The sequence below is a fragment of the Setaria viridis genome, chromosome 7, assembly GCF_005286985.2.
Source record: "Setaria viridis chromosome 7, Setaria_viridis_v4.0, whole genome shotgun sequence".
NCBI lineage: Eukaryota > Viridiplantae > Streptophyta > Magnoliopsida > Poales > Poaceae > Setaria > Setaria viridis.
Window position 1 is genome coordinate 15,193,433 of NC_048269.2, and position 24,099 is coordinate 15,217,531.

The 24,099-nt window shown below is 42.6% G+C and overlaps 1 long non-coding RNA gene and 1 other non-coding gene across 2 annotated transcripts; both read right to left on the minus strand.

The window, feature by feature from the left end:
- Nucleotides 1-13,365: 13,365 nt before the first annotated feature.
- Nucleotides 13,366-13,524, minus strand: LOC117866033 (U1 spliceosomal RNA). Its single transcript, XR_004642732.2, has one exon. It is a non-coding gene; the product is annotated as a U1 spliceosomal RNA (small nuclear RNA).
- Nucleotides 13,525-22,514: 8,990 nt separating this feature from the next.
- LOC117865116 (uncharacterized) lies at nt 22,515-23,319 on the minus strand. Its single transcript, XR_004642455.2, has 2 exons — nt 22,950-23,319; nt 22,515-22,839 (listed from the first exon to the last, which is right to left on the minus strand). It is a non-coding gene; the product is annotated as an uncharacterized lncRNA (long non-coding RNA).
- Nucleotides 23,320-24,099: the final 780 nt, after the last annotated feature.

The window sequence follows — 24,099 nt, forward strand, 5'->3', positions numbered from 1 at the left end:
ATTGTAATTGGCCGTACACATTCTCTTTTGAATGTTGTAGGCCGGATAATTATCCTTAACTAAAAAAATGAAGAGGAGGAAAGAAGATGTACAATTGTGATGCCGGGGCATGCAAAAGGACATGCCTTGCAATTCAATTTCTTTTTAAACAACAACACGTGTTGTTCTTTGCCGATCATGGTCCCTTAACAAACTGTCTACCAATTTAGTTCATTCATACTTCGCCATTTCAGCGTTTGTTTCGTTATTGAAATCTCAGTGCCATGGCCAGTTCGTGTCAAATGCGCAGCTGCAATTCTCAGTGCTCCCTGCCTCACCTCCCTGAAACAGAGAAGATTTCCTCCATTCCTCAGGAAAACAGAGTAGGTTTCCATCATTGCTCTGTCCCCCAACCCACAAACAGAGGACATTCTCAGTGCCCTTCAGAAAACAGAGCACCACATCGTTCGTTCACAAAAACAGAGCAAGTACTCTGTTCTTGGTAAAGCGAGAACAAGAAGGCATACGAACAAGGAGCAAAATGACAATCGAAATCTTTACAAGGAACAAAGTATTTGACCCACAAAGCAAAGTCTTACAAACCCGCTGGTTGGTGGCCTGACCAAACTCCCAAATCCCCAAACCTTGCTGACCAATTGGACCCGTGATTTGGAGCCGTCGTGTCTGAAAAAAATGGTAGCGGTAGGTGTATCTTGAGGCTGTAAAGGAGACGCCGCCGGACCTGAAACCCTCGACGATTCTGCACGGCTGGTCGGTCGGTCGGTCCGGCAGCGGCAGCGTTTGGTGGAGACACGCAGCACAGGGTGAACCGACGTGCGGGGCGGTGGTCCTTCACACTTGTAGTCGTGCTCGTTGCTTGGAAAAAGGAAGCTGGGCCGGTAGGAACCGAGCCGGTGAAAAGTGGCAAGGGTTGGGGTCGGTCCATGCAACAGGCATACTGACTTTGATCTGTACCATTGTAATGTATTTCCTCTGTTCCAAAATAAAATCGATTTGATTTTTTTAAATATATAAATTTTGTTAAGTATCTAGATATAATCATATACTTAGGTACATAGCAAAATTTATGTAACTAGGAAAGACAAAACGACCTACATTTTGGAACCGAGGGAGTAATACATGTTCTGTTTCTACACCAGCAAAGCGAAACATTCCGGCGTCATTTGGAAACCAATATGTTTTGCAATGCGGCTGTGACAAATAATTTAGATGTTCTAGTGGGTGCCCTGCTCTATTTCTTCTTCTTTATATAGCGTGTGAGCACATTTTATAATGCGAACCTTGTAATTTTCGGCCCAACAATTGGTCTTACAGAAGCACATTTTTTTCTATGAGAATGATATCGTTGGATTGTTCAATGGTGAGAAAGAGAACACAACCTTACAGGTAGATGATTCTTTTGATGACACCAACAGGTCAACCTTGCACCGCCCATGGAGTTCTGTGCTCGACGCACTTCCACCGTGCCTCGAGGCACTAGCGGCTCGGCACCTCGGAGCGGCGCCAGCGCTCCTCCTCGGTCTCGGTGGGCAGCGAGCTGGTGCGTAGCAGCAAGAGGGGCGTGGTTGGGGACGGGTCAGCGTCTTCGTCGTCGAGGGTGGAGGCAAAGGAGATGGAGCAGAGGGAGAGCAGGCGCGGGGGGGGGGGGGGGGGGGGAGGGGGGGCATGCGCACGGCCGGTCAGGCAAGCGAGTGGCCGAGCGGCGGCGGTTTGAAGCGACAGGAAGAGGCTGATGGGAGGAGGAAAGTGAATTTGGAAATAAGAGGAGGGCGATGGGAGGTTTGAAGCGGCAGAGGAGGTTGACGGGAGGAGGTTGATGTTCTTTTTTCCCTTTTCTCTCTTTTTGTTTTCGTTCTTAGTTGTTTTCTTTGTTTTCCTTTTCTTGTCTCTTTGTTTTATTTTTCTTTCTCTATTATTTTATTTTTATTTTTTCTTTCTTCTCATTTATTTATTTATTTATTTTCATCCCTTCTCCTTTTTCCTTATTCTCTTTTCCTTTCTTTTTTCTTCTCTCTTCTTCTTTTATTTTCTTTACCATTTTCCGATTACACACTTTTTTTCTAATTTCTTTTTCTTTCTGTTTTCACTCTTTTGTTTTGTTTTCCTTTTTATTAGTTTGATTCCTATTCTATTTTTTCTATTTTAATTTAGATTCTCTTCTACATATTCCTTCTTGGTACGTAATTTCTTTCTTTTTTCCTCATTAATTTTACATTCGTTTCTCCATTCCTTTGTTTTTTTCTCATTACTTTTTATTTCTTTTCTGTCTCTTTTATTTCATTTTTATTTTTTAGTTTAATTCATGTTTTCTTTTTATTTTTTAATTTAGATTCTCTTCTATATATTCCTTCTTGTACGTAGTTTACCTTTCTTTTTAATATTGATAATTGAATATTTTTTTGTGTTCATGATGATTGAAGTAATTCTTGGCATAACATAATTTGTTCATGGTTGTAACAGCTCGAAAATCCGAGTCTAAAAATCACTCGAACTTAAAAACTTCAAAACCTATTTTAAAATCTAATTTCAAATATTGCAAAACTATTCTCGAGCTCCATTCGTTTTCCATCCATAATCCATCCTAAGATCCCTTTTAATCCCTTCGTCCTTCAAATCATTTCAGACATTTAACTTCCTCTCTAACCTTCCTACTCTCCCTAAGCTGACAACCTACTGATCCTTTACTTCACGTAACCTATGCCTCTCGGCAGCTCAAACCCCATGAGCAAAACTATCCTACCCATGACTTGGCATTAGCAGCCGTTGTGCATGCTCTTAAGATTTGGAGACACTACTTAATTGGAAATAAGTGTGAAATTTATACAGATCATAAGAGCTTAAAGTATATCTTCATCAAGCCAGACCTCAACCTAAGACCAAGAAGATGGTTAGAGTTGATCAAGGATTACAACCTGGAAATTCATTATCACCCAGGAAAAGCTAATGTGGTACCCAATGCCTTAAGCAGAAAATCATATGGCCAAGACTGGGTGTCTAAGAATGCTCATCTGCAAGCAGAAATGACAAAACTAAATTTGCACATAGTCTGTCAATCCCACAACTGCAAAATGAGTATGCAACCAATACTAGAAGAGCAAATAAGACAGTCTCAGAAAAAGGATCAAGAATTGATAAAGATTTATAACCAGACCGAAGAAAACAAAACCCTAGATTTTTGAGTGGATGAGAAAGGAACCTTGTGGTATAAGAATAGAATTTGTGTGCCCAAGAATGACAAATTCCGACATATTATAATGGATGAAGCCTATAATTTAGCATATTCCATCCACCTTGGAGCCACCAAGATGTACATGGACCTAAAAGAAAAATATTGGTGGAATGGTATGAAATCTGACATGGTACAATTTGTAGCCCAATGTGATGTCTGTCAAAGAGTAAAAACGGAACATCAGAAGTCATCTGGTTTACTTCAACCATTACCTATCCCAGTTTGGAAGTGGGATGAAATAGGCATGGAATTTGTCAATAGGTTACCCAGGACAAAGAAAGGAAATGGCTCCAGATGGGTAATAGTAGACAGACTCACCAAGGTTGCTCACTTTATACATGTACGTACATGCTTTGGTGGAGAAAAGTTGGCACAACTCTACATTGACAATATAGTGAAGCTGCATGAGGTGCCCAGCAAAATTGTTTCAGATCGAGGAACTCAATTCACCTCTAAATTTTGAAAAAGTTTACATAAGTTAATGGGAACTAAGTTGGATTTCAGTTCAGCTTATCACCCTCAAACTGATGGTCAGACGGAAAGAGTAAATCAAATCATGGAGGATATGTTGAGAGCATGTGTGCCTACCTATGGTAAAGATTGGGAGAAAAGTCTATCTTATGCAAAAAATTTCTATAATAATAGTTATCAGGCCAGCTTAGGCATGTCACCATTTGAGGCTCTTTATGAAAGAAAGTGTAGAACTCCTCTGATGTGGTCAGAAGTAGGAGAGCGTACTCTAATTGGACCAGCTCTCATAAAAGAGGCAGAAGACCATGTGGCTGAAATTAGAGAAAAGTTAAGAGCAGCTCAATCCCGCCAGAAGAGTTATTCAGACAAGCAAAGATGAGAGTTAAGTTTTGAAGTTGGAGATTATGTTATCTTAAGATCTCTCCAATCCGAGGGACCCGAAGATTTCAAGGTCGAGGAAAGCTAGCACCCCGCTATATTGGACCTTATCAAGTGCTACAAAGGATTGGAGCTGTAGCATACCGTATTCAGTTGCCTGAAGAAATGACAGATATACACCCAGTATTTCATGTCTTCCAACTAAAGAAATGCTTGAGAGTTCCAGAAGAACAAGTATCCACTAATACTATAGATTTACAAGATGACCTTAGGTACCAGGAATTACCTATCAAAATTCTTGACATACTTACAAAGCAAACTAGAAGTTCAACAGTCAAGTTATGTCGTGTGCAATGGAGCCGACACAGTGAAGCAGAAACTACCTGGGAGCGAGAAGATGCTCTAAGAAAAGAGTTTCCCCATCTATTTAGGAACCAGCCGAATCTCAAGGATGAGATTCATTTTAAGTGGGGTAGGTTTGTAACAGCCTGAAAATCCAAATCTAAAAATCACTCAAACTTGAAAACTTCAAAACCTATTTTAAAATTAATTTCAAATATTGCAAAACTATTCTCGAGCTCCATTCATTTTCCATCCATAATCCATCCCAAGATCCCCCTTTAATCCGTTCGTCCTTTGATGGATCCGCACCGACACTACGGTGTTCTTGTTACGGTACCCTACTTGTGGGTAAAGTGTACACCTCTGCAGAGTTAAAATCTATTTGAATAGCCGTGTCTACGGTCTTGGATGAGTTATGGCTTGGTCACATAACTAGCTATTTGGGAAAGATGGGCAAACCTTTTGGTGAAAAAAGTTGGATTTTTAAAATATCCAGCAAGTGTGCCGTGTGCTACCATGGTTGGGGTGTCCAGTAACTCTTAAAACTTGGATCCTTTGTGTAGGATCACCTCACTCTTTCATAACAACTATAAATGTTGTATTTATATGTTTTGAAAAACCACTTTATAAAATCACACCTTGCATGTGTATAAAAGATTGCTTTCTGCAAAATAAACCTTGGCCTATTCCTTAAATTACCTTTATGCATGTATTCTATTATCCCTTTCCGTAGGGTGGGGTTGGATTTGTTGAGTGCGTATGTATTCACCCTTACTTTGTTGATACAGAGGAAGACGCAGACTACGTCGCTGGTGAAGCTTTTGAGTAGAAGGTCGCCTCCGCACCCAACTTGCCTGTGGTACTGGGCTGTTAAGGATACTTCCGCTATCGTGCAGTGCTGCTTGCTACTTATGGGCTTGCATGTCCATAGGTTGCATCTACAGCCTGTTTGTGTTGTATCTCTTTTGGGTCGATATTACTCATCCACTTCCTAGAGAGTTGTACGGTTTTTGAACTATTTGTTGAATAAATGTGTGTACCAGCCTTCCTAGGACTGGTATTTGTATCACATTTAGTCCCTATGCAAATAGGGGCGCTTCAATGGTGTACAATATTTCGTACAATTGTTTAGGTAATGATATAGTTATATTTATTTTAGGTAACGATATAGTTATGTTTATATTACATGTAGAATTATTTATTTGCATGTTGAGACATACGTTCGAGATGCATACTCATTTGGTCGTGTCATTTGATATTTTTATTCTAAGTGTATAAATATTTTATTATGTGAGTTTTTTCAATTTGTTCGAGGTATGTACAGATATTTTGTTCCATAAGTTCATATATTTATTCGATGTATACTGTTGTTTTGTTCCGTTAGTTTGCATAATTTATTCCTTATGTATTTATTTTTTCTTTGAGTTCATATAATTTTTTAATAAGTATATTTTTTCCTTTGAGTTCTGTACGTATATGAAAAAACCTTCCAACTTGATATCCATATTTTAATGTTTTGTCCTACACTATCAAATTTCAATCTTTTGTTTGCATATACTATTATTTGTATGTAACTTTTTTGTTTACATTATACTAGTATTTGTATATCTCCTTTATTTGCATCATACAATCAATATTTTATTCGTTGTTTATAATCATTTGTTCATCATGTTATTTTTTATTTGCTTTAGATAGTCATTTGTTCTAGTTATTCAAGTATTTAGTTATTCAAGTATTTGTTCGCTGTAATCAAAACTAATATTGTGTATTAAAAAATGATTTTAAATTTTTTTATTTAAACATAGTCAAGTGTGATCTTGTTTTGAAGATGTTGTCAAAAGAAATTCAGTGGTGCAATCGGAATCCAATTTGGATGTTTGGCTTATGAATTTTTGATTTTTTAAAATTTTAAAACTGCATGCGTGTGAATATACATTTTTTGTTATGTGAGGTCGTATAATTTGTTCGATGCGTCTGATTGTTTTGTTCCATAAGTTTGTAAAATTTTGTTCCACGTATATGTGCCTCTCAGAAAATATGCAACCTTGATTAAAAAATATGAATAAGAAAATCTATCTAAATATTGTCAAGTGGGATCTTGTTGTGAAGATTTTATTGTAAAGAAACTCAATGGTGCAATCAGAATTTAATTTTTATACTTGGTATAAGATTTATGATTTTTTTTAAACTTCCGATTCGCATGCATGCGGGTGATATCATCACTTTTGTGTTGTGCATGCAGGCATCCATTCTATCTTTTTTAGGGTAATTGGTACTGAGCAGCTTGGTTTTTTTTATTGGACAATATACCATGTCTATAAGGATCACTAGTACGTGCGGTGCGCGCACGGTGCTTCCGCCTCGGATGGAAATAAATAACTACGACGCTTTACAACTGCATATTTGTCACCTTTGGTGATACCTAACCGCCCCCGCCTGAAACGGCCTACCTCGTAAGAGTAAAAAAAAAAAAGTAGTATACAACTCGTCAACTACCGGATGCACGACTAATAATGGACTAGTGGGCTTCTTTTTCAACCTTTTGACCTCGTCATGAAGGCCTAGCACCGGCCCATTCAGCACATTACCTTTGCATTTCTACGTGGCCCATCTCGTACGTGGGATGTCTCTTTCTTAGTTCTTACCCTTGCAATTTCCACGCAACCATGGGCCCATGACTTGGATTTCCTAATTTCCATTTTAGTTCGAGGAATTAACCCTATGAGCTAATTTCACGAGTGGAATTACACCATTTCTCATTTTAACTGATTATGAGCTTGTGAATCATAGGCACGAGGCAACTAAAATTGTGACTTTGTTCAGTTCATCGTGTGTGAAATGTGAATACGGTCCTGGCCATGATTACGACGCATGATTTGTGGCAAAAGAGAGAAGGCCACAAACAGGAATTCAGGGTTGCAGGATTGCCAAGTGTGATATGCTTAGAATGTACTCCATGTGTCCTTAAGACAAAGTCATTATAGTTTTGTTTAGATCAAACTATCTCAACAAGTTTGACCACTTTTATGCAAAAAAAATATAAATATTTATGGTACCCAATAACTATTGTTAGATTCGCCATAAAATATACTTCCATAATATACCTATTTAGGATCATAAATATAGATAATCTTATATCTATCAATTCAGTTAAATTTAGGATAGTTTGGTTCACATAAAAATAAAATATTTTTTTTAAGGTGGGGACGGAGTAGACGGCAGTTGAGGAGCGAGCCGGGGACATTGACGGTAGACGAGGACGATCTAGGCGACTGATGTGCATCACCTCTTCTTGTTTCGTGGCATGGTAAGGTAATTTTGAACGAATTTTTTTTTTTGAACGAACATGGTAAGGTAATTTTGCTTGGATTAGGACTTCTCTTTCGTTCCAAGCATTGGAGCGACGACCTACGTTGTGAAGCACTGGAACTGGAAGACCACCACTTTGGCTGCTGTGATCCAGTCGCGCACAGCACATGCGGCGACATCCATCTCCCGACGTACGGCTGACCGTCCGGTTCCGGTCCCCGGGCGCACGTGCACTGGCTCGCTCGCGTGCACGCCTCCCGGTCTCCCACGTCCGCCACGCATGTGCCCGTGCCCGTGCCATCTGCCACTGCCATGGCTCCCTCCCTCCCCATCTGCGCGCACCTGCGCCCCAGATAAAACAACGCCTCGAGATCCCCACGGCACTCTCCTCTTATACCCTCACCTCGCACCTGGCTCACTCGCTCACTGCCTTCGCTACCAAGAGAAGTGAGCACACAGCTTTGCATGTGCACTAGGCCACTAGGACTAGCACTACGCCCCGCGAGAGATCGAGAAACTGAGAGCAGAGAGAGGGATCGGAAGCAGAGGCCGTCCTCGTCGAGTCGACCGATAGATCCGTGTTGAGCGATGGAGAGAGGCTTGGCAATGGCAGCATTCGGCGCCGCCATAGGGAGGGAGAGCTCGCCGTCGTCGCGGTCCAGCAGCAGCGGGTGCCAGTCCGGCTGGACGCTCTACCTCGACCATTCCAACAACAACGGGGCGCGTTACGGTCCCTGCGACCCCGCCGCCCAGAGGTGGATGGTGCTGCAGCAGGCGGCGGAGCACGCGGACGGCGACGACGAGGAGGAGGAGGACTCCATGGCCTCCGACGCGTCCTCCGGTCCCCGCCCGCGTCCGTGCGACGAGGACGACGACGAGGCGCGGCGGGGTTTCGGGCTTCACCGCCATGGGTTCGTCGTCTTCGACCAGGGCGGCGGCAGCTACTCCGGCACCAGCGGCCAGCGTAGCAGCGGGAGCGTCTCCGGCTGCTTCGGCGGCGGCTCTTCTACGTGGTCCAGAAGCTCGCAGGGCGGCGTCGCAAGGAAGGCCCCCGTTGTGACCGCAACGAGCCAGTACCGCGAGATCATCGACGACGACGATGAGGACGACGAACTCGATGACACCGCGAGCTCGTCGGCCGTCTTCAGCTGCCCCATGCCCATGGTGCATGCACGTTGATTTCTTACACTGCTAGCTTAGGAGACCATGTGTAAACGGAGTAGATCGAAACATAAGTTTTGTAGCAGGCTAGATGTTTGTTCCTTTCGTGCATGTTCAGTACGCACGTTCAAGAAATCTTTGCTACTCTGAGCTCTGAACATGTGTAAGGCACAAATCAGTTTCACCCGGAAAAAAAATCAGTTTCACCCTGAAAAAAAAATCAGTTTCACCCTGAAAAAAAATCAGTTTCACCCGGAAGCGGCATTTTTTTTTTTTTCTTCTTCTGACCATCAGAGTTTTGCAATGTATTCCATATGGAACTGAGAGCTCACATTTGCATGGTGTAAGCATGTTTGGCCTAAGTCTGCATGAGCTGCTTTGAAGATGCAAATGCTGTTACTACTCCATGTTTCTGAATTCAGCGTCATTTGTGCAGCTAAAACAGCAGATTTTTCACGACAGAAATCTGCTCTCGTGCGGATGAGTGGGTGTTCGAATACGTCATCGATGCGTGTATGCCACTGTGAGTCTGTGATGCCCTTGTTTTGTAGTCAGGTGGGGGTGTCTTCTTTTTCTCTCCTTTTCCCCTCTTAAAGCTCAGTGCTGTTTTTTTAGACTAAACTGACAGATAAAAGTGTGTCTGATGTATAACAAAGATAAACACAGAAAAATACAACATACCTAATTGCATTGTTAAAAGGTTTTGAAAATGCATGAACCTTGATAGAAATAGGTTCATAGATGACAGGCAGTTCACGTGCGTGCAGCGAGTAAGTGAGATCTTGTTTTGGATAACCTATGGATTTAGCTTATGATTAGACCTAATCTTCATACAGTGTGGCATAGGAAAATCTCGTGCAAAATTCTAATGGCTCAACTCTAAATCCCATCAATTTTGCGTGCGATTTTTCTATTCATTGTGGAATCCTACAAAAAATAAATTATTTTCATTTTTTTCATCACATAATAGAAACTTGAATAGTCAGACGTACATACGCGTACCCCTATGAGCGCACGTATGCACACCTTATCGCTATAAAAACCTAAGCTAGCAGATCTTGACATCAATGAAGGACCTACTTGTTTTGGGAGTCAGCCTCGCACGTGCGGGCCGCGCCGGTGAGGCGGTGAGTGAGATTCGCTCGCATGTTGTAGACACCAATGCATTGTTGCCTAGGAGCAAAACACCTATCCCACATTCTCATGTCGATTTGTTGTAGAGCAGGCCAGGCGAGCTCAATGAGATGATCAAACACACTTCAAGCCACCATATAGGCACATTGCTACGAAGTGTGCGCCACCCACCACTAAAACAAATAACTATATTAATGAGAGATACATACATGGCATGAAAGAAATGGTTCTCAGAATTTTCATGGCCAATGTCAACTGTTGATAAATGCTTTTGTCAAATCCTTAAAAATTGTAATTTACTTATAATCTAAAGTCATGTTTTGGGCACTACTATAAAAACGTTCGTCCATTCCCTTAGTACCAGTCATATTTTGACCCGGTACTAATATTACATTAGTATCAGGTTCAAATTTAATTTTTAGTACCAAAGCATAACACCACCCGGTACTAAAGAAGCACTTTTGTACCTGGTGGTGTTACGACCTGGTACTAGAAGGTCTAAAACTTTTAGTACCGGATCATAACACCACCCGGTACTAAAGAGGCATTTTTAGTACCAGGTTGTGTTATGACCCGGTACTAAAGGCCCTCCATGAGCCGGTACTAAAGGCCCTCCATGAGTTACTTTAAAAGGAAAGTATATCTACCTCCATCTCATGCGTTGCGTAGATGGGATGACCAGAAAGGCTCATGTGAGGCTTGAGGCCGTAGGTTCGAATCCCACGAACCGCGCATGACGCGAGGCTTTATTTTTTGGCGCAAAACAAGTTAGTACATGGATCCTTTAGTACCGTTTATTTGACCCGGTACTGAAGACCGATTATTTGGCCCAGTACTAAAGGCCCTCCCTTTAGTACTGACATAGTAATATTAGTTGTACAACCGGTACTAAAAGGGGATTTGGAACCGGTCTGAAAGCGGAATCCCCAGTAGTGGGTCTTTGTAAGTTGCTTGATATTTTTTGGTAGGTAATTAATTTTTCCATGAAAAATGGTCTAGGTATGCTTTATTTTAATTATGTTTCTAAGTAATAAATGAAACTCTCTCTTCCTCGATATAAGGTTGAGGACCCAGGCATTCATTTGATAAAGTTTATTTAATGGTTTAGAAATGTCACCGAATCACTGTATAATACATCTTATTGTTATTTATTAATCGGACACTACTTTTAGATTTTTCACATTAATTCTCATGAGATGCACTGAAAATAGATAAATCTAGGAAATTCTTGAAAAAAGCAAAACATTGAACCACTTGATTTTTATAATCAATTATTATCGGTAACAACAACCATCATATATAATTTGTTCTAAATTACCCATTTGTGACATTTTATAAAAGATAACCCAAAGTAGACTTCCAAATCATTATCCAAATTATATGTCTTTGTCGATATGAAAACAAACAAAGTGACCTTCTAATCTGCAACTAAATTACTCACACAACCGTTATGAAATGAAAAGTAAATCTATGTATATCCTTCTAAATTACCCACTTCTACTATTAATTTAGAAAGACTAACTGAAGCCATATATATGTGCATGATGTGTTCCACCACTCAAACTACATATGCAAGCATATGCTGGAAGTGATGAGCATATAATCCCATGGTTTAGATATCATAAAAGATTGTATTGTTCTTTAAGGAGTCACGTATCATTGTCAGTGTCGATCTACGTAAAAAGATATATTGTAAATTATGCGTAAATGGTACTTAGGACAGGACTTTATTTAGAAAATACATAACTACACTTATGGTTTTTAATATAAGAAGACTTCACGTCTCAGTATTCAGCAATGCGGTGCAGGATGAACCAACTTCTTATGCCATTGTAATAATTGTAGTAATAGCTAAAACTGTATTGTGGGACCTAAAATATCGATCCTTAATAAAAAAAATCCATAGAGACGCTCGATAATGAGAGGTACAAACTAGCACTAATGTTTCAAGTTAATTGTGGATAAATAAACTTTCGTTACAAATTGTTGCAAGTAAGGTCGAAATTGAGAATCTGAAAACTGGACTAGAAGAAGCATAGCTTTTTTCTGTTTTGTGACAGTGGAAGATCATACAAGTAGATGGGTAATAACTTAAATCTTTCACAACCTGATTAAGATTAGAGAGCAAATATGTGTGTGTGTGTGTGTGTGTGTGTGTGTGTGTGTGTGTGTGTGTGTGTGTGTTCTTATGTTAGAGACTGAACTATTAGATATACTAGTAAAGAGATGCGATTTTGGTTTGACGTGGGCTCTAATTAAGTTCATAAGTTGGTCCATGAACTTATGTCTCTTAATATTGCTAAATGCTCCACCCATTGATGGACTGTTTGTAGCCTTACAGGTATGTAATTGTCTGTTTCTCTGTGGCGGTATCTTACTCTCTGGTGGTATAGACATGGGGTGATGATGAGTCCTGGCAGGCACACGTATGGAATATAATGGCAACAATACTAGTATACCAGAATCCCCTTATACCAGCTTAGGGATTCGCGCTACGCACTGGCTAGGGGCATTAGGCATGCTCCGTCGCGCTTAACCACGCACCGTGTCGCTGACAAAGGGCGTACGATACACCACGCGAGCAAAGGATGCTTCCTCGCTCTTCCCTCCCCTCCCTCCCGGCGGCCTGCTTCTCCTCGTGCAGCGCAGCTACGTTTGACCCGGTCGCGCGCGCGTGGCGTGGCGCCATGTGCGCGCCCACGCCGCGGACATCGGCAACGGCGACGGCGAGGCACGCCACGGCGCGCGGCCGCGCACGCACACGCACATGGCGCGACACGCGACGCGACGCGACACCAGGCGCTGAGCCGCGCTCACGTGGTGGCGGCATGCCAGCGCGCGCGCGCGCGCGATCGGGCCGCGGCGCGGGTCACATGCACTGCTCGCCAGCCCGGCGTTTCGAGCACCCCGACGGGCGAGCACGCACGCACGCGCGCGGCCGGGGACGAGGCCGGAGCACGTCGGCGCGACGGGCTGGCCGGCCGGGCTGCGCCTCATTCCTCGGGCGCCTGCCGGCCGCGGATGCATCACGTGCGCGCATTCCGGGTCTCGTGCGGACGTGGCAAAATAAAATCGCTGCTTTTGCCGATTGGGGAGTTTTCAACAGCAAGCGATTGGGCCACCAAAAAAATTCAATGAGTCGGCCCAGTTCAGGCGGTGCAATTGATAATTTCTGTCATAATCAAAACCAGGAAAAAGATCATAGGCGGGTGCATCAAACCTTCCTAGTCAGCTTAAAATATGTATATTTATCAGTTACTATTAATATAAATATAAAAATGGAAATTAATATCATCTAATTCAAATTAAATTTAATACACTTTAAATTTAATATGCTTTGGTAGGGGCCGCGCGAACGCGTACCCCTCTTCCACAAATTATGACGTCCACTCTCCTGCTTGAGGAGATGGTAAGCCAATGCTCCTCCCAAGTGCAATGGAGGCCACTGACTTAGGCCATGGCTCTTGTTGATCAGTCATAGACCCCGTCCAGGTAAGTAAGTCTCCAAGGTGCGTCCCCCTCTTGCTTTATTCTTCCCACGCTTATTGCTCCTACTGCGGCAGCCCGTATGGTACTATTGTCTTAGCTAACATCTGGTTAACGCCTGGGCTAAAAATCCTAATCACGCCATCGTATTCGTATTGGACTCTCTTTCTCTAAAAGGCCCGCCTACACAGCCCATCCACGTATTCCATCCAGGCCCAACCGAGCACGTCTCACGAACAGCCCACACTACTACTAGCCGGGGCACGCATCCGACGCTGGTTGGTTGATGTTCAAAGGTCTCCCCGGATGGAATTTTTTTTATTTTTTCTTTTACGATTTTGCATAAATAAATAGTCCATTCAAAAATTTGCAGAAATAGACCCCTACCATCGGATTAAACGGTGGAAGGAAGCTGCCGCTCGTTGAACCGGCGGTAACTTCCCTCCTCTGCACAGTACACGTTTTAAAAAATTATAACTGATTCATATGAATTTGGATGGAGATAAATTTTATATGAAAATTGTAGATCTCGACGAGATCTACAATTTTATAGTTCAAACTTTTTTTATTTGGTACCATCTTGGTACTTAAATAATCAACACAAGTTTCAAATCTAAAATTCAATTTTAGATATGAAACTTGTCGATTATTTGAGCATAATGATGGCACCAAATGAAAACAATTTGAACTACAAAGTTGTAAATCTCATGGAGAGCTACAATTCATATTAGTTATGATTTTTTGAATGTGTGCTGGCTAGTTTTAGATCTAAAATTTGAATTTTAGAACTGAAACTTATGTTGATTATTTGAGCACTAAGATGACACCAAATAAAAAAATATTGAACTACAAAGTTGTAGATCTCATCGAGATCTACAATTTTTATATAAAGTTTATCTCCATCCGAGTTCATATGTATTAGTTATAATTTTTTGAAAGTGTACCGTCCATAGCGGGAAGTTACCGCCGGTTCAACTGTGGTAGCTTGGGTAGGAGTTATTTCTACAAATTTTTGGATCAGCTATTTATTTTTGCAAAATCGTAAAAGAAAAAAAAATAAAAAAATTCTGATATGGTTTGCAAGGAAACACTTGCACTTATAATAAAAAGGAAAAAAAACATCTCGAAAGAATAAAAGGGAAAAACTCAACAGTCACATGCGTTGAGCTTATAATAAAACTAACATACTCCCATTGATAAGGAGGGAAACAGAATGATAAACTAGGGGCACATTGAGCAAATTATGGCTAACTCAAATTATTGTCGAGGAAATGACGTAGGTTTACCAGTGGTAAATTACCACGCTTATTTTGATGGAGCTAGATAGTACCTCCTAGACAGTACTCACTCACTTTATAATTAATCTAAAATGTACCTCCTAGATGCTCAATCACATCAAAGAAAGTAAACTATAAAAATATATTTCTTATTGGATCTAATAATGCTCAATTGTTATTATAGTATTATTTTTCTTTTTTAATATAAACTTGATAAACTTTAGAAGAGTTTGACTTAGTAGAAACTCATAATATCTTTATGTCGTCCTCTACTAGTTGATTCACTCTGATAGCATACCTCCATCTTGGATTCTTGGTCATCTCATAAATCACCATGTATGATTTTTGACAATATCGATGAGAGCGAGAGGGAGATTACACAAAGAGATTGTTAGCTTGCAAATTAACCTAATGTCTCATTTAGGAGATCCTTAGTGGGAAATAAGCTATTGGAACGGTACAACCTGGTGGCAAGAATCGCGAATATTAACATACAGGATGGAAGGGATATTTTATTTGGTCTTTACCTAAAAATGGTTCCTTCACTGTCCATTCAATGTATACGCATCACATCAATAGTGAAGTTAGAGTCACAAAGGAAATTTAGCAAACTAAATTACCACTAAGGATCAAAATCTTCATGTGGTATTTAAAAACAGGGGTTATTTTAAGAAAGGACAACCTTGCTAAGAGGAATTGGAATGGGAGCAAATATTGCAGTTTTTGTAGTTTTGTGGAAACCATTAACCATCTCTTCTTTGATTGTCACTATACCAAGTTTCTATGATGTGCTTTACACATCATGTTTGGTATCGTTCTACCCTCAAGCATGAATAATTTGTTTAATCAATGGATTCAGAGGGGGACAAAAACCAAATCAAAACTTGTTGATGGGGCAACAACCTTTTGTTTGGCAATCTGGCTAACTAGGAATGGCGTTGTATTCCAAAATATTTTTTTTTCAAGGGAACATATTGGCTCAGACTTTGGCCAAGTTGCAGCGAAGCGAGGATGACCAAGATCACTTAATCCTAGCATGTCGTGGAGATGGCGGCTTTGCATTTCTTCACGTCACATGGGTGGCCATTCACATTAGGGATTAGCTTATGAGATTTTTGTTTTTATATACTTTTTTATGGTTGTGTAGAATAAGCTACTACATGTAATAACTGCAAATTGATTCCTCCTTTTTTGGAGGTTGAAGCTGGAAGACTCTTCCATTATCTAAAAAGATCTCAGCATGTGTTGTCTGGTCACCAACCACTAGTACAGAAATAGATTTTACGCACAGTCCATCACCGCCGGTTTTAGGTGAATCAACGGTGGTATCTTATAATCATTAGTTGATAACTAGAGCCCACGGTGATACTCAGTGATCTCATTTTTCATAGCCAGCGCCAGGGTTCACATTGTAATGAAAATGGCCCTAGGCCATAATAATTTGGTGATTAATGACAACATAGTTATTGGGACTAATGTGTTTGCAAGATGAATCTTTGTAGATGTTTTATAGGTCTCAAGGATGAATTACAAAACCATCAAAATGAGAAGAAAAGGAAAGATTAGAAGAATTCTATGGCATCCAAATGATAGCAAAAAGCTAGATATAGTCTTATTCTAAGGCTTACAAATGATGGTAATGAAGTCGGGACAAAGACACATGAAAACTTGAAGCGAATCCTGATGGAAATGTGCATATGCTTTGCCATCCACTATATTTATGCACACACTTAGGGGGAGCTTAGTCTATGTTATGTGAGTTTCATGTTCATGATCTTGTTTTGCCTTGCACACTCAAAATATCATGATCTATGAAACTCTCCCTTGTGCTTTTAATGTCTTCCTTTTTTGGTGTTTGATTTCAAAGGAGGAGAATTTTAGCGACCAAAGTAAGTAGACCTTAGAGGAGGAGCCACCCTTAAGGGGGAGCAAGAAAGCAAGAAACTCAAGTATAAGGGAGAGTTTACATTTCAAGCTTGGGGGAGATTGCAAGAATTTGGTTCAAAAAAGGGAGAAAGTGGCATTGAAGTAAGGGGAGCCTTATGACCAAATGACCACATGAGGGGGATTTCAAATTGGTTTTCAATTTGGTAAGAGCAAGGTATGGTTACTTCAATTTAACACTCATTGCATATTCCAATCAGCACATGTTCTTGCTCTTGCATAGCATCCAAGCAAGTAGTTGCACTTAATTTTTATATTAACTCTTGCTTTGATTATGTTGTAATCAATCACCAAAAAGGGGGAGATTGTAAGGAAAATATCCCTAGGCCATAATAATTTTGGTGATTAATGACAACATAGTCATCGGGACTAATGTGTTTGCAAGATGAACCTTTGTAGGTGTTTTATAGGTTCCAAGGATGAATTACAAAACCATCAAAATGAGAAGAAAAGGAAAGACTTAGAAGCATTCTATGACATCCAAATGATAGCAAAAATCTAGATATAGTCTTATTCTAAGGCTTACAAACGATGGTAATGAAGACGGGACAAATACACGTGAAGACGTGAATCCTGCTGGAAATGTGCACCGACACATTCCACCGACTCATTCGGTGGGAACAGTAACCATCACCGATTCAGTCGGTGACCACAGGCAACGCCAAGTTAGGCGCGTGCACTGTTACCACCGACTCATTCGGTGGGAACAACAACCATCACCGATTCAGTCGGTGACCACAAGATAGTGGCAGGGCTAGTGTATTAAACTGTTACCACCGACTCATTTGGTGGGAACAGTGATTATCACCGAATTAGTCGGTGATCGTTGGCTCAGCAAAGCATCGGCTTAAAATTGGCTCTGGAAGTTTTGGAGTATAATTTGGGCCTCACCAATCCATACGGTGGCAACAGTGACCAGGGCAGCGTATGAGTCAGTGATACGCATAAAGTTACAACGACTATATAACGGCTAGTTTCTTAGTTTGAGGCTGCAAATACCTCTTTGCCCGACCATTTGAGGAGTGTTAAAGCTTGGAGAAGCTATAGTCTTGGTTCTCACATACACACAAGTGCTCTAGCCACCAAAGTTCTCAGAGAAGGTTAAGGCAATTAGCATAAGGCTTAGATCTTGATTAGTGCTAGTTTAGGCCTATTAGCGCATTGCTTTAGGGATTAGCCTAGAGTTAGGTGAGATTTGCACACCTCCTTTGTATCAGTGCTTGCACGCACCAAGAGATGTAAATCCGGGGCTTGTAAGTCTTGCGAGACCCTTCAATCGTGTTTGTGGAGTGGCCGCTGGTGCTTGTGATAGGGAGGAGAGGCCCTAAGCATTTTGCCGAAGATCTACCAAGTGAAGAGCGGCAAGGAGCATCCGGGAGAGGCTAGACGGAGACCCACTTGCACGTGGGGAAGGCCTGACGGCTATCCTACGGAGTTACTTGATCGGAAAGTTTATACCCTTGCATGGGCATTCTCTTTGAGAGAGGCTCCAACAACAACGAGGACTAGTGGAAAGCTTTGCTATCCGATAACTCGGTAAAAATTGCCGTGTCGTCACACCGGAGTTTGCCTTCTCTACCTCATTTACCTTCAGCATTTCCTATTGCACTTACATTCCGCATTTACCTTTCCTAGAATTGCCATGTGTAGTTTGTAGGATTAGAATCTAGGGTGCAAAACTCTTTTGCGGTAGAGATAGCAACACATAGAAAAACCTAGTGCACATCAAGATAGAATTTGGCCACTACTAGGGAAAACGCTATTAGTACCGGTTGGGAACCTCCCTCTAGTACCGGTTTCGATACTGGTATTGGTAGTTCGGTACTAAAGGGGTATTAAAAAATAAAAAAAATTGAAAACCCCGCTGGGGCCCCGTCCTCCCTGGCACCCGCCCCGCCGCCGGCCTCTACCCTGCCACCCGCCCTCCCCGCCCCCGGCCTCCCCAGCCCCCGCCCCACCGGCCCTGCCCTCCCCCGCTCCTGCTCACCTGCCACCGCTCCCGCCGGCCACTCACGCCCGCCCGCCGCTCCGCGACGGCCCCTGCTCTAGCTGCCCGCCCTCCCCCGCTCCCGCCCGCCCTCCTACCGCCGCTGCTTCTGCTGCCCGCCATCACTGCCGCAGCCTCACCTCGCCCCACCACTGCTCCTCACTGCCGGTGAGGGGCGAGCGGAGTGGGGAGGGGAGGGGAGGTAGAGGAGGAGCTAGAGGATGAGGGTGCTGAGAGATAGAGGAGGAGGAAGAGGACGCTGCATGCCTTGCTTTAAACCGGGTGAGGATGCATGAGGGCACTGCAGGATGAGAGAGAGACGGGCAGACAGAGAGAGAGAGAGATAGCAGGATAAGCGTGGGGGAGCTCTTTAGTACCGGATGGGAGCTTCACCCTATACTAAAGGGCACACATTAGTATCGGGCCAAAATACAATCGGTACTGAGCCTCGAGACGAAATACCATTTCTCTAGTAGTGTGGAATTATATGTGCCTGGAGCCTTATAGATTTTAGAACACCCAATTCACCCCTCTCTTAGAGTATCACAGTCCCTTCACACATGATCTCATCTTCATTGAATGGTCTAATAACAAAAGCAAAGACAAGGATCTCCATGCGTGGCTATGAAGATCCAGACACGCACCTGCCACATCGAACCCAATGATGTGTTGCCAAACTTCACCAACATGATCTCGATCGTCAGCATGGCTAAAGAATAAAGATGCATTATTGTATATATAGCGTTGTTGGCATCTTTTCTCCAATTTTATTCATACTAAACACATGTTGGCATGTTCACGAGGCTGCGCTACACACTTAGATATATATTAGTTTTAGCTACAGCTTGCCTTTGACGACCCTGTGTGTCCTGGAGTTTTACTATCAATTTAGATCCTATATTTGCCAACTCTTCCTTTATAATACTGTATTTATGAGGACCTCTCGGTTCTTGGGTGGAGTATTGATACCAACCCTCCCAGTTCCACAGGCACCACCAAACCTCTCCGCGGCCTTAGTCATCGTGTACCCTGAAAATGTTTGCATGAGCGTAGTATAGCCATGGTTTGTCAGCTGATGTGCTAGTGCTCCTACCATTGCTAGATGCCACAAGATGAAGATAAGAGCAGTTCAGAGCAACTAACCAACACCACCGACGTGTGCTCCATGGCAAAGGGAGCCGCTCATGATCACCGCGAAGATGTAGCATGACACGAAAGATCATGACGAGATGGGCAGTTTTGGTGGAGGATGCCATTGGTTTTGGGCTTCTATTTGGATGCTGGTAGCCACTGCAAGTCCCTGTGAGCTCGAGGTACATGCTGCTTCTCTATTCTGAAACTGTTATCTTGGAGGTCATATTCATAGGTGTTGACAATCAAAATTGGCAAACCTGGTCAGGCCTGTCCAGATCGGTCTCCCAACTGGTTAGATCGGTTGGGTCAACGTGTTCAAAATGCAAATTGGATTACACCATTGTGTAGCTCTCAGCGAGTAAATCAAAATGCATATGTAGAACGTCCAATCGATCAAAAATATTATCAATCTACTATTTTACCTTTTTATGTTTTCTTTTTTCTTTAGCTTTTCGAATCCCCATCTGCTATTCTTCCTTCGTCTCTACGACGTCTCTGGATGTTCCAGGTGGCCTGCCGACTCTAGAACAACCCAAGGTGCGCCTATCCTGACGGTGTCCCTCCCGGGTGAGTGTTCATTGGTTTCTTCGCCAAGCTTGCCGGCGAATCCGGTCTGACCGGCCAGTGCAAAGGAGCTGCAAGGAACCCCTCCGCGTGCCGCACGTTTGAGTACGTTCGTGTGTTGGTCCGATCTTAGCGAGGCATCACACACGACCAGGCGCCCCCTCTACTTATCTGATTTTTATTATGAATGCGTATTCTTCTTATTAGACTGGAGCGTGTAACTTTTAGTGTAGCTAGGTCGGAGTCAGCCAGTCAGTGAGTTGGAGATTTTTCTCCGAGAAGAATAGGAGATGACTATGACTCACCGTAGGTTGTTTCCAGTCAGACATGATTTGCCGTGGCCGTATCCTGAGCCCTGCGAGACCGGCAAAGAAAACGGACGAACCGAGCCAACCAGCCTACGGCGGCTCCGATCCGGTACAGTAAACAGGTAGAAAAATCACCAATCGCCCGTCGCCGACGACCTTGACCTCGGCATCCACCGCATTATTTCACGGAATGGCTCTGCCTTGCAACTTTGCAAGGGCGACTATGTACTTCATATTGGTTTGTTGGTCCAAAAGACAATAACATCTAACATACTGATCAACATGAAAAACCAATATACTATACATATATTTAGGACAAGTCTTGAGGGAGCATTTGGGTATTGATTACTGCAATAACAAACACAGACATACATTCATGTTACTTATTTCATTTGACATGTAAAAAAGAAGCATGTTTTATATTCAGGTAGGATTTGACATGTAGTTCCTCTGTCCTAAATTACTATTCTTTTTGACTTTTTTAAATACATAACTTTTCTATGCACTTAGATATAGTATATATCTAGTTGCATATTAAAAATTATGTATTTGGGAAAACTAAAACGAATGGAGGGAATAAATTTAGAATGGTGCTCCGTGTGGCTTGCGGTGGCAGCGGGTGGCTTGCGGTGGCAGCGGGGTGCCCACCCATGAGCATGCGGGTGGTGGTGCGTGTGGATGCTCAATGACAACGGTTTAGCTCGCGTGTGGAGGCGGCGATGCATGAGAGTACTTGCAGGGACACGCATGGGGGCACAGCGGTAACAGAGGAGGCCATTGTGGAGGTGATGAGGCGGTGGCAGGGGAGGCCAGTGTTTGCGTCTTCACATGGAGGCATGGCGAGGATGAAGGTGGCCATGTTTGGTGGCCGATATGGAGATAGAGTTCTAGAGTCAGTGTGCGTTGCTAGTTGGCACTGGTGAGCTCTCTAGATGGGCAGTGTCGTTGCAGCGACTAAATGGATGGTGGCTTTCTAGGGAAAACTCGTGCCCAGCGTGCAGTTCCGTTAGCGGCGAAGCTTTCGGCCACCGCGTTCCACCTTGGGGGCATTTGTCGAGGCCAACATCCATGAGATGGCTACTTTTTAGATGAAAACAATACCCAATTTACTTAGGCGTGCGACAGCAGCGTCTTTGCATCGCTTTCCTCCTTAATGGGAGCTTTCATAGGAATTTCATGAACATTAAATTTTATGCCATATTAGCAAATTTGTTGACTTAGCAAGATCATTATGAAAAGAGAGGAGGTGAAGTTTCATCACATGAGAGAGAAATTTCATCGCCATAAAAATCACCCAGCACAATTACCAAATTTCCAATTGTACAGTGAAACTGTACACTAATGACTTAAAAAGGCACCGCGTTGGGATCCCGTTCGGACTACTTTTCCTCACCTCAGCGGTTCTTTTATCACAACAGCAGGTTCATGCCGGAAAGAGTGGATCTTTTTTCTATCTTGCCCTATCCTTCTGTGCTCCTAGCACCTGCTAGCTTCCAAGAGTCCACACGCTTCGTGATAATCGGCTTGGCATTGTCGGCTGTGGGCAGTGCGCTTGCAGCTCATTTGTGTTTAGGCCCTGGCAACGGTCGGTCACGTATGGCGTTGGCAGTTTCGGTGCTTGGTTTCTGTTTTTCGGCAAGGTGCGTGGTGTTGTTGCCAGCGCGCCGTGCCGTTAGGTTGTTTACGTAGTTTGTTTTTCTTTGCATGGTTATGGCTTTGTAGATCATAATTTTGTATTTTTTCTGCTATATTAATAAAAATACACACGTCAGGTGTCGAGATTATTTCACTTCTGGGACGTCAAATGATGATCTTGATGTCAAAATGCATTGTTGTATCTATAGCACTGTTGGCATCTCTTGTCTCCAGTTTTATTAATACTAAACACATGTCAAGGAGGCTGTGCTTAGATCAATGATATATTTAGCCTACATCTTAGCCTTTGACGGTGTGTGTCCTGGAGTTGTACTGCCAATATAGGTCGTAGACGCCAACTCTTTCTTTACAGTACCATGTCATGTATGATCGAGAGGCAGCATTTTCAGGGGCGTGGGGGATTTCCTCTGGTGGGTGGATTGGGGATAACAATGCTCCCACGACCAGCACTGCTCCCACCTGGAAATGCATACGTACGCGAGTAGCCATGGATTTGTTAGCAGTTAGGTACTCACCAACATTTCTACAAGCAAAAAACATGAACAAAAGAGCAGTTGAGAATAACTGACTAGCATCGAAGGTACGGGCTCCATGGCAAAGGGAGCTGCTCATGAACACCGCGGAGATGACGAGCAGAGCGATCTGAAAGATCACGAGGAGACAGGCAGTTTTGGTGGAGGATGCCATTGCTTGCGTTCTCTGGCTGCTGCTTTGCCACCTTGATAGTCCGAGGCCGTATTTATAGGCAACACACAAGCACACCTCCCTCGTCCGTCCCTTCGTTTATTATCTCAACTTTTTGCAGATTTTTCTCCCGCAAAAGAACATGAGATGATCACGACTCGTGCTCGTGCGCGCCGTTGGTTTCCAGTCAGATAAGGTTGGCCCTTGGCCGTAGCGTCAACCGTGCGAGACCGGCAAAAGAAACGGACGAACCGAGCCAACCGTGCGAGTAAGAGGGTAGAAAAATCACCCGACGACCTTGACCCAGCGGCTCCAGGAATGGCACTGCGTTACTTGCTGACGCACTCGGGTTAGAGCTTAATGTTAATCCCCGCAGCTTTGCCTCCACCATATCGTGCCAGATCATATATATATATATATATATATATATATATATATATATATATATATATATATATAATGCACGTGTTAATACTAAGGTGATATTTTGTAATGCAAATAAATAACCATGAGGTAGTATATATTTAGACAGTCAAACGTAGGATGAGATACTTTTTTTATTCACGCGAAAAAAGGAAAACTTTAATTACATAGCCAATGGGCATATGGGAGTTCAGGAAGTGAAGCAAAAACATATGATATCTCCAGAGATACATTGATAACAAGAATTCTAAATGTCAGTGGTTGATCATAAGTCACTGCAACAATGCGGACATGCAAAGCCATCTATTATCGGCATTTTGAAAAAGTCTTCCAGACATATTTTCACGACTATATTTCCTTACCGCACGATTACCATGTTCATCATCACGGCAAATGCAAAACTTATGGAATTTCTTCAGTAACTGAGGTATCAAATGCAAGTGCACTCCAATTGACTTTTAGTAGGCATAGCCAGAAACTATAAATATCAACCAACAAATGAAGATCCTATAGTTCAATTTCACGAAAATGGTCCTACTTTAATGTGTCATAAAAAAACTCCTAGAGGCAGTGGCGGATCCAGAAACGGGCTCCGCCCCGGGCTAATTAATA